Here is a 12,627-nt window from a genome sequence, read left to right on the forward strand (position 1 = left end):
CCAGCAGATCTGAAGTGAGGGACTCTTTCCAGATGCAATCACATATGGGTGCATCTTGAAGGCATAAGTTTGTACACAAGATGCCGATGTGGGACTCTATCCATATGGTATCCCCTATGGGTCCACATTGCAGGCATGTGTCTCTATGCAAGAGGCTAATATGGGCACAAAAAATGAGCTTTTTATTGTTGTTCAGAGGTTGTTGAAAAAAGATGTCACGCTTGGCAGAGTCTTGGTCGATAATTATGACACGTGTGTTGCGCTTCAGAAAAGTGACAGTTTCTCACCAACCGAAGTCTCTTGGAGTGCTTTTATATCTAGTTATGTCAAGCAAGGGTAGGTGAGGAAGCTCTGAAATTAATTTCAAAGATGCAATATGACATGGGCATGTTCTTCATGGCGTCTCCTTCAATGCATTAGTACCGGGATACGCACTGCAGGAGCAAGCCCAGAAAGCTCTAGGCTTTCATCTTTCTATCTGCAGTGTGGACTCCTTTAATGCACTCATTGTGGGATGTGCGCAACAAGAGCAAGGCCAATGAGCGATACAGGAAATAAGTTGTGCTTGGCTTTGCCTAGGACTATGTGTACGTCACATATGGTGATCTTCAGAACGCACGAAAAGCGCCCGAGGACCTTCTATGCGGAACGCCGCCACAAGATCACAGAAAGGGTCTCTATCCAGATGCAATCAACTACGCCTACATAGGAATCTGGAAGGCATACAGGTCAGCAGATGCAATCACGTACACAGCCATAGATATTAGAATTCACGATATGATCGCTAGTCAACGTTTGTTGGGAGTACAAATTCATGCTTGGTGGTGGTCTGATCGATATGTATACAAAATGTGGTGTCCTCACAATAGCACAAAAACTTCCTGAAGGGTATCCTCCATGTGGTGTCCTCTCTTGTAGCGGGGTAAGTGTAGAAGATGCCCAACATCCTTGATGCAAGGAAGTCCACAGGCGATAGACATTCAATCGCGCGGTGAGTAAGCATTATCATTCTTTTATTTTTGACACTGAGAACGCAGTTGACAAACGCATTGAAAATTGCACGCTGCCGTGGGAATGGCACGTTCCCTCGTATTATAAAAATTGGGGAAGATTGTGCAAACTCCCCAATGCAAGGAGACTTGCATGTTTTCTTTTTTTTGAAACATAAAGAATGGAACAACAAACAATGACATTGACATCTTGTATGATCATGAACATTGAGCTTGACAAAACTCTTAACACTCCTTGTGGTTTTTGGCGAGGTACCCCTTTGAAGCATTACGATCAGTAACCAATTTTTGTGGAGGTACACCACTGAACCACGATGATCGGTATCCCAAACACTCTTAGGTAAAAAAATCTAACACTCTTTCATGAAATCTCTCTCTCTCTCTCTCTCTCTCTCTCTCTCTCTCTCAGTTTCCAATATCTTGTTCGCTCTCAATTTGATCTAACATAGCTAACGAAGCACTCTAGTTTTTTTTAATTGCTTTGTTACAATTTCAAATCCCTAGCCTCTCCTTAACCCACGTGGCTGCTTTTTTACGAATCGATCGCAACTTATTATATAGATCGCGTGCATCAAATTTATATAACGAATTCGTAGAGAATGTCACCTGTTGGCAGCGACTTGGAACGACGTCTCTTGGAATGCACAGGTTGCGGGATACGCACAACAGGAGCAGGGCCAATAGCTCAACCTTATATTAGATTCCAGCCAAGTTACCAAAGGCACGGATGCTGCCTATTCCAAAAAGGGCCTCTCTCCTGATGCAATCACATACACGTCCATCTTGAAGGTATGTGGCTCTATTCAAGATGATGATGTCCATCTTGAAGGTATGTGGCTCTATGAAAATGCTGATATGGGCATAAGCATTCAGGCTGATATTGTTAGTCAACGGATGTTGACAAAAGATGTCGTGCTTGGCATGCCTTGCGTGCATTCAAATTCATATAGAAAATCTGATCATGAATTTCGCAAGCAACATCAGTCCATTAGTGTCAGCGTGCAGTGCATCCTCGCAAGCAATACGTCTACCCCCAATGCTCTTGGTGAAGGATGTCATGCCATGTAATGCTTTGGTTGATATGTATGCTAAATGTGGTACCATCACGAAAGCATGATGGCCTTCATCAGTCGACTTGTCAAGACGTATTCCTGCTCTAAACTACAATTTCGGCCCTTTGACGTCTTTCTCAGCGCAAACTGAGAAATCGTCAGAATTGCAACCTTTCAATGAAAGCAAAAGATCGTCTTCCTTTGTTCTTTCTCGGTACCTTCACAGAAAAACCACAAGATGGGTAATCACTTCGAACGAGTCAATTGCAGGATGTTGGCAAGAAAGCTCGTCAAGGTTGTTCTAAGCATATTCAAGCAGAAGTCCTTTCTCCAATGCAATCATCTATGGAAGCAAGCACCTATGCTAGCATCTTGAAAGCCTTCGTAATATGCTAACATGGGTGAGAGAATTTATGATGAGAGTGCTAGTCAGTCACAAGCTATTCAGAAACAGGTTGTTCTCGGCAAGGCTTTGCTTTATATGTATGCCAAATGTGGTGCCCTTACAATGTCCACAGAAAGGCAGAAAATCCGCTAACAACTCCAGGGAAGAAGCAGTACTCGTGATACACATCAAGCAGACTCACAAAAGCATGAAAAGTTCTCATGTCCGAACTGTCATCACTATTACAGATAAGCCCAACATGACTGTTTCACAGAAGTACTTTGTTGTTCTCACTGGATAGCGAAGGCCTCTTTCCAGTTGTCCCAATGCAATCACTTATGCTTGCACATTGCAGGTGTGTGGTCTTATGAAAGACGGTGACATGGGTGAGAGAATTCCTGATGAGATTACTAGTCACGGACTATTGCAAAAAATTATCATGCTTTGCCCGATGTTCTCACGAAAGCATGAAAAGCTCTTGATGGGCATTCTGTCCAAAATGTTGGAGCGCGTTGATTGCACAATATGCCTATCAAGAACCTTTTGTAACAGACCAAAGCTTCCGTGCCACGATGTTGTGCTTGGCAGTTTCTTGGTTGATATGTATGCCAAATGTGGTGCGCTTGACAAAGCACAAAAATCGCTTCAAAAGCTTCCTATCTGGAATGTCAGCACTGCTTGCGAGATGTGCGCAACGAGAGCAGGGATAGAAAGCTCTCGATTGTTTTCAGTAGATGTGAAGTGAGGGCTCTCTCCGGATGCAACCTCTATGCAAGATGTTGATATGGGCACAAGATGCTGATATGCGCTTGAGAAAGCACAAAAATTGTCTCAGGAGCTTCCCGTCTGGAATGTCGGCACTGATTGGCAGTATGTGTGCAATGATGCAAGGGTAGAAAGCTCTAGGCTGCTTTCAGAAGATGCAAAGCGAGGGCCTCTCCATATGCAATCACCTACGCATGCATCTTGAATGCATGTGGCTCTACGCAAGATGCTAATATGGGCACAAAACTTAACAGTTAGTCAGAGCATGTTGAAAAAAATTGTCGTGCTTGGCACTGTCTTGCTAGATATGCATGCCAAATGTGGTGCGCGTGAGAAGGCATCAAAAGTGCTTGAGGAGCTTCCTGTCCGGAATGTCACCTCTTAGAATGCATCGATTACGGGATTATTTTGTTAGTAAGAGGCTATTGAAAAAAGATGTTGTGTTTGGCATTGTCTTGGTTGATATGTATGCCAAATGTGGTGTGCTTGAGAAAGCACAAAAAGTGTTGGAGGAGCTTCCTGTCCGGAATGTCACCTCGAAGGAATGCACCAATTGTGGAATTGTGCAACAAGAGCAGGGCCAAAACTCTCCAATTCCAATCACCGACACAAGCATCTTGAAGGCATGTGGCTCTACGCAAGATGCTAATATAGGCACAAAAATTACATTGTTGAAAAAGATGTTGTGCTTGGCATTGTCTTGGTCGATATCTATGCCAAATGTGGTGCGCTTGAGAAAGCATAAAAATTGCTTCAAAAGCTTCCTGTCTGGAATGTTGACACTGATTGTGGCAAGTGCGCAATGAGAGCTGGGCTAGAAAGCTCTAGGCCGTTTTCAGCAGATGCGAAGCGATTGCCTCTCTCTAGATGCAATCACCTACGCATGCATCTTGAAGGGGTGTGCCTCTACACAAGATGCTCGTATGGACACGAAACTTCACAATTGGTCACGAGATTATTTTCAAAAGCTGTACAATTTTTTGATTGGTTGGTTGAGAGGGGGGGGATCATATAGAGCTCGGAAAACACTCAATGCAAGGATTGAGGACTGGCTAGGTTGTAACTTTATCACAAAGCATGATGATTATTACTGCTCAATTAATTTCCCTTGATATTTTGAGAGAATCTAAGAATTTTAGGCTTGCCCTGTTGCTTTGTCTCTCTACATAGTGCACCACCATTGCCATCACTATCGCTGACACTCCATCCCTCCCTTACCCTTGCCTCGATGGGCAACCCTGTGTGCCCCCCTCCCCCCGAGCACCCTTTCCTTGCTATATTGGCTACCATCTTTACTGCTCCTTTGTACTTATCCTTAATATGCATTTGCAAGGCTTGGGCCTTTAGCAGCTCTTGGTAATTGACGTCGACTCAGTTAACATTCCCCCCTTCCGATTTTAGTGCATGTCATAATAACTAATATCTAATTCTCGTAAATGATTTTCTCATGTTAAATTGATCACTTAATATGGGGAAATGCTAGGGGAGAAAAGGCTAGAATATTGGTTAAGCTCACAGACCGGCCACAGTAGGGATCCAAAGGAGGGAAAATAGCGATCCAAAGGGGGGGCCATCTGCAAAAGAGCAATGTGCAACAATGGGCTTAAAAGACCCTAAGGTTCAGCCCATTAAGACTTTCAAAATGCTAAGGTTCCAAAATTCAAAGGTTTTGTCCAAAGGTCAAACACTAGGAAAATTGGATGCTTTGTGTGTGTACCAAAATGTCTTCAAAGAGTCCTACTTAGGAGGGGGCAAGCCCTGGAAGTAGGGGATGAGAGAGAAACACACACACACACACACTCACTCACAAGCTTCCTTTACACAAGGGGAAAGAGGGACACATGTCAGCTCCCTAGCCCAGATGCCCACAAGGTGTACTCAAATCCTATTGGATGGCCATGGAGGTGGACCAATGAGAATTAGGCTAGAGTAAATCTAGTTTAATTAATTTAAAAACACTTAATAAAAGAACCAATAAGAATTAAGCTCTCTAGAAGACTATTGGACAGTCTCCCAAGGGGTCCAATGAGCATCCAGCAGCCCAATAGCTTGCCTGATTCCTATTGGCCAAGAGACAAAGGGGTCCAATGAGAGTTTAGTTGCATTAATTAATTACCTAAAATCTCTCACAAAAGGGGAAAGGGGAACACATGTCAGAAGGCTATCACTTATGCTCTTAAAATTCCATTGGCTAAGCCTGGGGAGGTCCAATAGGGTGTGAGCATGAGCAAATAGCAAGAGGGGTCGACCAAGAGAGAGAGGGGGTGATTTTTCAAAAGCATTATTGCATACACACTCACACTAGTCTATGTGTGGAGTAAGAAGAGTCTCTCTCTCCTTCTCAAGCTTTAATGGAAAGCTTATCACCTACTCCAAGCTTGTGAGAAGGGAGGCCTACACCAACAACTCTTGGCTTTGTGATGCAAATCCAACCAAGAGCCAAGCTTCAATGCATGCTCATCTCCTCTACCATGCTAATTACTAAGCTAAGCTATGCTAATATGAGGGATTATGTGAGGAGATGTACATCTTTCTCGTAAGACTACTCCTTCTTCCTCTCAATCTACTCTCATACCCCACTAGCTCTCACCATCTTCGAAGGCGTGTGAGGTCTTGGGTCTGAGACTGTGAGGGAATTGATGTTGTGTTTGATAAGTGTTTTGCTTAGTGCTTGAAGCTTCCATCTTCATAGCCTAGCTAGTATTGAAGTAACACAAAGAATTGTATTGTAAAATGTCTCTCTTGATGGGAGAAACCATAATACAAAGCCTTTTGGAGGGGGGACCGGCTCAATGTAAATCCGGTCCTCAAATGTTGTCAATAGCTTAATTTCTCTCTCTTTTGAAGTATTGTTCATGCTATCTAACTAGGTGTTATACTTTATGTTGCTCTCTCCACCCAAGCACTCTTGTTATTCTCATTAGGAATCTATTCTAATGAAATGCTCACTATGTTCATGCTATTTTTCGCTACACACAAGTTACTAGGCCATTAAATGTTACATTGGTATCAGAGCACAAGGTTTCTCTTTTCTTGCTCAAGAAGGGAGGTCCTCAAGCTAGCTATAAATGGTTGGTACTATTAATTGCATTTGAGTAAGTAGAATAGGGATTTTTCAGCCTTGCAGTGCGCTTGCCTTCGTGCAGATAACGGGGCATCACCGTCGAGAGCTATGGTCTTAATAGTGGAGTCCTACGGGGCTTGCCTATGGCTTAACCACTATTGAGCTATTAGAAGCTTGACAGGAGCCGGTGTTGTTTTGGTGTTGAAAGACCCTCTCTTCTATTCCTTGCAATTAATGGTATTCGAGCCACGGGTACAATAGCTTGAGTGCTTTTTCTAAAGGGTTAAAGAGGAGTAGCAACTAGGGCTTGAAGTGCCAAAGTACGCCTAAATTTTACACCTAAAAGTTGTTAGAATGGCTGACAATAGCAAAGAGAGTGAAATTAATGTTGATAACTTTGATTTTGCTAATGAGCACGCTACTAACGATGCCCCTATGCTTGTTAACCACCTTGTTTCTAGGCTTCAACAAGCCATGGGCAATCCATCCCTCCAAAGTGAAGTGCAACGGCAGCTTCGTGCTCATGGGATTCTCGAAGCTCCCCACCATGACGAGAGAGTACCTAGGAAGCCTCCTCGTGAGACTTCCAAAAGAGGCCTCTCTCCAATTCGGGAAGAAGAAGAGGATCCATATGAAGGGCTCAGAAATTTTCTTCTTGATGACGCATCTCCTTCTCAAAGGAGAACTCAAGGGTCCCCCACTGAAGGAACGAGAAAGAAGTGAGTCTCCTGCCACCTCAGTGGAGATGGCTCCACGAAGACGGCGGGCTAAACACTCTCCATCGCCTCCAAAACGGAGAATACCATCGCACACTGCATAAGAGCTCGTTCCCACGTATCTTCTGTCCATGGCACTTCTCCATACCATAATTCAAAGAGGGATGACAAAAGGCAAGAGAAGAAAAAGGTGAGAAAGAGGACACCCTCTTCTCCATCTTCTTCATCCTCTTCCTCTTATGAAAGTGATGGTGCAGACAAAGAAGATCAAGGCAAGAAAAAGGCGAGAAAGAGGTCACCCTCTTCTCCATTTTCCTCAAATTCTTCATCTTCTGAAGAAAGTGATGGTGCAACTTTTGAACCATCGAAAAGAAGAGGCCATAGGAAATCCTATGCCGCATGGAAGAGGTCATCCAAGCTAAAGAAGTTCAAAGAGGGAGGGAAGAGCATCTCTTTCCTTACCTACGATGGCACCTTTGGTGCTACGGACAAAGTCTTGGCCTTTATCCAACAGTTCGATGTGGCATTTGGAGATGAGGGATTCACAGAGTCCTCTAAGCTATGCCATGTAGCTATGCACTTTCAAAAGTCCGCCAGGTAATGGTGGTCTAGCCTACAGGCCAACGGCGAAGCTCCACGAACATGGAAAGCTTTAAGAGCTTCCATTATGAAACAGTTTTTGGTCATCGATGCCAAAGACAAAATACTCACTGAATGACGAAGCCTGAAGCTCTCTCTCTACGAATCCATTCACATACAAGTTTTGGGACCTACAACTCAAAGCCACTGTCTTCAAAACGTTGGATTTTAGAGAGCAAAAGCAACAACCTTGTGCGGGATTAACTGAAGAAATGGCGGAGTATGTCAACTCCCAAAGGCCACGCACCATATCGGCGGTTATACACCATACTATGGTGGCTGCTCGAATCAATTTCCAAACAGGGGCTAAAAGAAATTATAAGCCCACGGAAAACAAGGGTTCCAATGAGCCTAAGGGGAAGGACAATGTCCAAAAGTCTCCTAAGGGCAATTCCAACAAAGCTAAGGAGAAGGGAGTTTACAAAGGCAAAAACAAACTCTCTCCTAAAGAGCTTGAGCATTATCGTAAGGATAACCGTTGTTTCAAGTGCGGCGAGCAAGGGCATGTGTACCGCGCTTGTCCCCAAAAGAACAACCGCCATGAGCATCCTAGAGCTACCTTGGTTGAAATCCAAGAGGAGGAAACTCACCACAAAGGATCTCCTCTTTGCCATGCTTGGGGAAAGGTAAGAGAACGTGATGCTTTTATTCTCTTTGACACTCACAATTTCATATCCACAGAGTTGGCCACCAAGCTAGGCAAGCTTACGATGGGAGACGTCCTACCCGCAGATGGTGCTTTCAAGGGGCAAGAAGCTTCAGTTACTCTCTTAATCGGGAAATTGAGGCTCCATGTCCAAAGCTATGTGGACAAAGAGGACTTCTTCATCTCTCCTCTCAAGCACAAGGATGTAATCCTAGGGGCACCATGGTTTGATTGCATGGCTGCCAATGTTAAATTCCCTGAAAGGAGAATCTACTTTAGGTTTAGGGAAAAAGATATGTACATAGATGCTAAGCAAATGGGTAACACCATACCCATTGTACATATGCAAGCTTTTAACAAGTCAATAAAGAGCTCTATTTCTGTGTACATGATTTTTGTTAAAGATTCTCAAAATGAACCTAATGCTTTAACAAAAGAAAATATAAACAATCACAAAGAATTAGAGTTATCCAATTTTCTCAAGGGGTTTCAAGATGTCTTTGTTGACGACATCCCTTGTGAGCTACCTCCTAAACGAGGCAATGATGACCATGCAATTGAACTTCTTCCAGGAAATTCACCGCCTAATAAACCTTCTTATAGAGTTTCTCAAGCTCATCAAGAGGAGATTATGCAGCAAGTCCATGAGTTAGTTGAGAAGGGCATGGTTAGACCTAGCTCGTCTCCATTTTGCTATCATCAAATAAGGATAGTTGATCAAGGCATTGTAAAGACCGCATTTCGCACTACGTTTGGTCTTTACAAATATATCATCATGCCTTTTGGCTTGACCAATGCACCAGCCACATTCAACTGCTTGATGGAGAAGCTATTCAGGCCTCACCGAACCTTTACTTGCGTGTTCTTTGATGATATCATCATCTACTCTAATTCATTAGACGAACACAAGCAACACCTCCAGGTAATATTTCAAGTTCTAAGAGAGAATAAACTTTATGTTAATCGAAAGAAAAGTGAATTTTTCTTGCAAGAGATTCAATATTTAGGTCACATTATCTCTCAAGATGGCATCCAAATGGATCCATGAAAGTTAAAGGTAATAAAAGGATGGCCTAAACCAAGGAATCTTCATGAACTAAGAAGCTTTATAGGTATGTGTGCATACTATAGACGCTTCATAGAAAAGTTCTCACAAATTGCAAGACCATTACATGACCTAACAAAGAAAACGTTAGGTATACATGGTTTGCCAAGGAGAACAATGCTTTCGAAAAGCTTATCTCTCAACCTGTGCTTACACTTCCGGATCTCTCAAAACCATTTGAGGTCCAATGTGATGCTTGTGGTGATTTCCTTGGAGTTGTTTTGCTCCAAGAAGGGCACTCCATAGCCTATGAAAGTCGAAGGATTGACCCTGTTGAGCAAGCTCTAGGCATATATGAAAAGGAACTCCTCGCAGTTCTACATGCCTTAGACTCATGGAAGCACTATTTATTGGGGACTCCTTTCATTCTGCGAACGGATCACCAAAGTCTTAAGTACTTCATGACGCAGACATGGCTCTCCGACAAACAAATGAGGTGGGCAAATTTCCTTTCGCAATTTCATTTTCATATTGCTCACATTGCTAGCAAGCATAATCAAGTAGCCGATGCACTCTCAAGATGGCTGAGAGTGAATGCGGTTTCCATAGCAACTCACAATGATCTATCTTCTATGATAGATGAGTATGCTATTGATCCCGATTTTAGAGATGTGATTTCAGCCCTTGCACTAGGGAAGAAAGAGGAACCATTTACTCTACAAGATGATTATCTTCTCTATGGCAATAGACTATGCGTTACTAGCTCACTACGTGAGAAAGTAATGTATGAATCTCATGCTCCTCCTTATGTAGGGCATAGAGGGATTCAGTCTGCCCTAAAAGGGAATGAAACATATTTCTATTGGCCTACCATGAAAGCAAACATACAAGAGTATGTTTCTGAATGTGTGGTATGCCAAAAGACGAAGTTTGATAGAGGAAAGCAACCTGGATTGCTTCAACCTTTGCCAATCCCTAATTCACCATGGGAGAGCATATCCATGGATTTTATCTTTGGATTTCCTAAGTCTATTCATGGGAATACGGGAATATGGACTATAGTAGACAAGTTTAGTAAACAAGCTCATTTTATACCTGTCAAAAAGACTATCAAAGCCCATCAAAGGGCAACCCTCTTCATTTTACAAATCTTAAAGTACCATGGCTTGCCAATGTCCATAGTGTCAGATAGAGATCCTAGAATGACCACTAATTTCTGGAAGGGTCTCTTTGAGAATTTAGGAACAAGGCTAAATTTCTCTTCGGCCTATCACCCTGCAAACTGATGGCCAAAGTGAAATAGCTAACCTAACAATTCTCGATCTACTAAAAGCCTATGTAATGGAAGTAGATCAAAGATCCCAATGGGAGAAGTACTTATCGTTAGTGGAGTATGCCTAAAATAACACTGTACATACTTCCACGGGAAAAGCACCTTTTGAGGTAATTGAGGGAAGATCAAAAGGTCTCCTGCTACTTAAGGTACACGGGAAGATCTTCGCTGCAGATGAGTATAGCCGAGACCTACAAGAATCTTTCCAAAAGATTAAGGATGCTATCTCTATCTCGCAGCAAAGGCAAAAGGCTGTGCTGACAAGTACAAACGAGCCCAAGCCTTTAAACAAAATGATTGGGTCTTAATCAAATTTCCCAAGGCTCGATTAAGGCACACGATGGGCAAGAATCCTACGGGACACCAAAAGTACTATGCTAAATTAGCAAAAAGGTACTATGGTCCTTCCAGATTCTTAGGCCAATCAATAAGATGGCCTATCAACTCAAGTTGCCCAGCCATTGGCTCATACACAATGCTTTTCATGTGAGCCTACTAAAGCCTTACCAAGGAGAGCCACCTCAAGAATCAACTATTTAAGACCCACCGGAGATCGAGGACCAAGAAGAGGTAACATAGGGATCCTCTACCCGCTAGAAAAAGGACTATGAATATGCTCTATCTTCTCTACCCCATAGTCGAGGACGATTATGATTTCAAGAGAGAGGTAATGTCATAATAACTAATATCTAATTCTCCTAAATGATTTTCTCATGTTAAATTAATCATTTAATATGGGGAAGTGCCAAGGGAGAAAAAGCTAGAATATTGGTTAAGCTGGCAAACCGGCCACAGTAGGGATCCAAAGGAGGGAAAATAGGGATCCAAAGGGGGGGCCAACTGCAAAAGAGCAATGTACAAAAATGGGCTTAAAAGACCCTAAGGTTCAACCCATTAAGACTTCCAAAATGCTAAGGTTCCAAAATTCAAAGGTTTGTCCAAAGGTCAAACACTAGGAAACTTGGATGCTTTGTGTGTGTACCAAAATGTCTTCAAAGAGTCCTACTTAGGAGGGGGCAAGCCCTGGAAGTAGGGGATGAGAGAGAAACACACACACACACACACACACACTCACAAGCTTCCTTTACACAAGGGGAAAGAGAGACACATGTCAGCTCCCTAGCCCAGATGCCCATAGGGTATACTCAAATCCTATTGGATGGCCATGGAGGTGGACAAATGAGAATTAGGCTAGAGTAAATCTAGTTTAATTAATTGAAAAACACTTAATAAGTGAACCAATAAGAATTAATCTCTCTAGAAGACTATTGGACAGTCTCCCAAGGGTTCCAATGAGCATTCGGTAGCCGAATGGCTTGCCTGATTCCTATTGGCCAGGAGACAAAGGGGTCCAATGAGAGTTTAGTTGCATTAATTAATTACCTAAAGATCTCACAAAAGGGGAAAGGGGGACACATGTCAAAAGGCTATCACTTATGCTCTTGAAATTCCATTGGCTAAGCCTGGGGAGGTCCAATAGGGTGTGAGCATGAGCAAATAGCAAGAGGGGTCGACCAAGAGAGAGAGGGGGCTGATATTTCAAAGGCATTATTGCATACACATTCACACTAGTCTATGTGTGGAGCAAGAAGACTCTCTCTCTCCTTCTCAAGCTTTAATGGAAAGCTTATCACCTACTCCAAGCTTGTGAGAAGGGAGGCCTACACCAACAACTCTTGGCTTTGGGATGCAAATCCAACCAAGAGCCAAGCTTCAGTGCATGCTCATCTCCTCTACCATGCTAGTTACTAAGCTAAGCTATGTTAATTTGAGTGATTATGTGAGGAAATGTACATCTTTCTCGTAAGACTACTCCTTCTTCCTCTCAATCTACTCTCATACCCTGCTAGCTCTCACCATCTTGAAAGGTGTGTAAGGTCTTGGGTCTGAGACCGTGTTAACCCTCACGGCTCACGGACACCCCATCCCCTACGACGGACGTGTATTATGTATTTGGTAGAGTCAGGTACCG

This window comes from Adiantum capillus-veneris, chromosome 2, assembly GCF_014529385.1.
Source record: "Adiantum capillus-veneris isolate H3 chromosome 2, ASM1452938v2, whole genome shotgun sequence".
NCBI lineage: Eukaryota > Viridiplantae > Streptophyta > Polypodiopsida > Polypodiales > Pteridaceae > Adiantum > Adiantum capillus-veneris.